Genomic DNA, 4,101 nt, shown 5'->3' on the forward strand with positions numbered 1-4,101 from the left:
AAAAGAAGTGAGAGTCCAAGACCAAGAGACGACAAGGTACTGTACACACACACACACACACACACACACACACACACACACACACACAGTAGGCACAAAAGGACAACCCAAGCAGATGACAACATTTTCAGCCAACATCTTCAAGGGACAAATGGAAATAGTGCTGGCAGCCACAGAGCACCTTAGGGCAGCCAGCAGAATCACTCTCTACCACCAAACAACATATATTTGTCATTTAGCCCGTGGCAATTCAGTCCCCTCGAGACATTTGGGAATGCCTCATCAAATGATTGCCGATGTTCCCCTTTCGCTGGTTTTTGTGTTGTGTGCCCAAAAGCTGCGAGGCACATTCATCTTTGGAATAACCCAATCCCTTTCTTTCTTTCTCCCCTTGGGTATGTTGAAGGGCCTGCTGATGTGGGTTATTTGTCCCCTCATGCTGAACACATGGGGTAAGTGTATTTGGGTTGATGTTGTCGCAGTATACAATATTGCAGCAGATTGTAAGGCTTGAAACCAAAAAGAAAAGCAAATTTCTATTTTTTTATGTTGTTTGCTAATGTTTTTAGCCATGCTTGTGGCATTGCTTGAGGGAGGGAAATGTTGGTCGATCGGTCAGGCCACCGCTGCGGTCCAGATTGAAATAGTTCAAAAAGTATATGATGGATGAGTCAGATATTGTTTGATGGATTCCTATATTCCAGAAGATTCCTATTGAATTTGGGGTATACCCTGACGTGTCCTATAGCGCCACCAACAGGTTGAAAATGTTAGCATATGTACGTTAAGATATCTGAACAACCATGTAATGGTTTACCATTAGATTTTGTGCAGATATCCATGGTGCCCAGAGGAAGAACGATTGTGACTTGGGTGATCAACTGAATATTTTTCTCCCGCCAACACCAGGTCAAAGACTTACACGTATGAAATATCAAAACATCTACCAGATGGATTGGCAATTTAGATATTCACAGTTCCCAGACAATGTATTGTTGTTTGATATGTGTGAATTTGCATTAAAGGTCTGAATAAACATTGGATTACAGTGTTTACAGTGAATTACAGCGAATACATTTGAGTCCCCATCATGGTGAAGTGTAAGAACATTGGTAATCCACTGATATTTCTTCCGGTGCCATCATCAGCTCAAAATCATATTTTATCCAATAGGCTGCTTTTTCATGACATGATTAAGGGTATTCCAAACAGTTTCAGCTGTACTTTGTGTTTAGTAATATAATTATCAAATGTTAGCATGCTTACGAGCCGAACCTAAGCTGGATTTCACAGCAACAATGGACCCATAAGTGTCAAGTGGATAACAGTGATCTAACAACAACACGTTGAAACACCAATCGATACTGTCTATACAAAAAAAGAAAGATATGTTATAGACATTCTAGATATACACAATAAATAATCAAATCAATAAACAGATTGGGATATTAAAGTATGAGTACTGCTTGAGACTGACTGAGGGTGATGACTCAAAATATAAATTGTTGCAATACTTTTTTTAAACCAAGTGAGTACCAAACAAGGGTTAAAATAATTCTCTATCTATAGCAGGCAGACTCACAATTGAAATGGAATATGCATGCTCATTACACATCCATTTAATGTCAAATATATCCATTCTACACACCGCAGTTCTATGCAGGCAGCTCGTTATGAAGAATGGAAAGGTACAGAACATCAATAGCATGCATGACTTCTTTTATGAGCCTTGCACACAGTTAAATTGGTGACATTTGGCCTTTAATAGGCTGACTGAAAACTCATATCCCTTCTAACTACTGAATAAGGACTTCTAATGAACACCCAACCGGCTAAGAGAGTTAGTGGCCAGTACTCAGTGAACTGAGAAACCAGGAAAGGCAATTATCAAGGTTCCCAAACAGCACTGATCGAGGTTTGCTGCCCAGAGCAATGTTTTTAACCTTGGTTTTAGAACCCCGGTTTTACTGCAACAGCCTTGCAGCAGTTTTCAATATTAAACAAATGTCATTAAACCATTTTTTTTCCAGGGACGTACTTTCCTAAATATGATCCTCCACAGCAGCTGTATATAGGAAGTTAAAAATAAAATACACTCACAGAAAGAAATAACTTCCAATTTAGTTTATTTCAAAAGTTGACATGGAAGCAGTGTTGAGTCCTTAATCATAGCAACCAAACATCGAAATCAGCTCGTTCATGATGATCTGAAAAAGGCCACACAGCACCAACTCAATGACCCAGCCAGCCGTAAACTCGCTGAGAGGGAACATATGCCACATGCTTTATACTTCAGCATCACTTTTCATGCCTTCTTTTTTTAGCACAGCGACTGTGCTATTGATCTACGAGCAAGGTGATTGGATGTTGCGATTAATGACCTCAAAAGGAAGGAAGTATTCCTCTGAGGTCCGTTTCCTGAAATGCCACTAGATTACCTTCCACCTTCCACCGGAGCTTATCATCAGTGTGAGTGATACAGGGGCTGGAGGACTGAACGAATGACGGGCCCTGAGTCACAGGAGACCCGTGCAAGTGTAAAGCTGAGGTAATTTTTGTAAAGAGCAGACTCTCCATCTCTCTCTTTCTGTCATTTATTTATTCTCTCATTCCCCCTCTTCCTCTTCTCCCCTGTCCTGCATCCTCACTCCATCTCTTTACTCACCCCTCCCTTTGCTTTAGCTCAAGTCCTCAATTATTTTCAGACTGCCAGGCAAGGCACTGTGGGGGCACAGGGGACCATTTGGACTTAGTACATTAAAGAATTCATGATTTGAAACCACCACAGCCCACCCTGACGACTCTATGATATGACTTTTCAGTGCCTGAAGCTCCTTCCTTCTTTCCCCCTTTTTCCACCAGACTGGCTTTCATTCCCCCCGACGACTGACATTGATCTATCCTTGAGTATTTTAGCTCCAGGACTCCCATACCTTAAACTTCTGACTCCTGACCATTAAAAGAAACAGAGCAGCCGATATTTATGAATCCGTCCGTAATGATTTCCGTGTCTGTTTCTTGTGTCGCCATCTGTAAATTGGCCTGTTGGTATCAGGCACATATAGTGACGGACATGACAGCAGACTGCTGAAAAAGAGATGAAATGTCTCAGTGTAACACATGAAATCAATCTATAAAGAAAGTGGGGGTGTTGTTAAAGAGAAAGGGGGATAAGGCCTCAAGCATCAAGAAGTGTTTTGGACTTTGAATAATAGTATTATGTATTTGCAAAATATATATGAAATAAATGGCTATTAATCCTAAATATGACAAAATACAATTCAATATTTGTTAAATAAATATTAACAGTGATCTGCAATTGGCACAATTTTTCTTATGCTCATTTTGGTTTTGATATCCTCTAAATGTTTGAAGAGCTCAATATCATATGTTGTCTTGATAGCCTTTACAAGCATAATCTACATAAGCTACTGAACCTTAAAAGGCACAAAAGGACCTAGTTGATATTGATGAATCCAATGCAATTCAGCATATTAATGTTGTTTGAGGGCCATTAACAATATGCAAAATAAGCAGGAGTCATCTTCTAAGCTAAAAATATCTGGTTCCTCCAGTTACTGACATACTAGTGAAATGATGTTCTATAACCACAAGTAAAGACACATTGGAATATGACACACTTAACCTGTCAGAAATGGAAACAGTAAGTGCAACATAACGCAGAGACTCCACATCCTAGCATGCACCTGTTTGCTCTTCACAGGAGAGGATGACATCACCAGTTTCTGCATCACAACAACAGTTCCTTTCAGTGGGATTGTGAAGACAGCCACTGTAACTACTCTACTCACAGTGGCCTCATTCATAAATTTCCATGAGCCACATGTGCAAGAGAAAATAGAAACGGCAAGAAAAAAAACTAAAATTGAAGTCAGATCTGTATGCCTGTGATGTGAGTGATGTAGGCTACACACCGTATGAGCAAAAATATAAAATTACAGACCCTGCTGTGTATTTTCAGTTTTCCAAATAATCTGTTCAATTATTGATGATGTTTATCAATGCCAAGTGTGACATCGCCATCTAAAATCAAGCATCAAGTTCTCTATAATTAGTTAACTGCTGTGACATTTAAAATAT

This window comes from Eutrigla gurnardus, assembly GCF_963514095.1.
Source record: "Eutrigla gurnardus genome assembly, chromosome: 14".
In the NCBI taxonomy this organism is placed as follows: domain Eukaryota; kingdom Metazoa; phylum Chordata; class Actinopteri; order Perciformes; family Triglidae; genus Eutrigla; species Eutrigla gurnardus.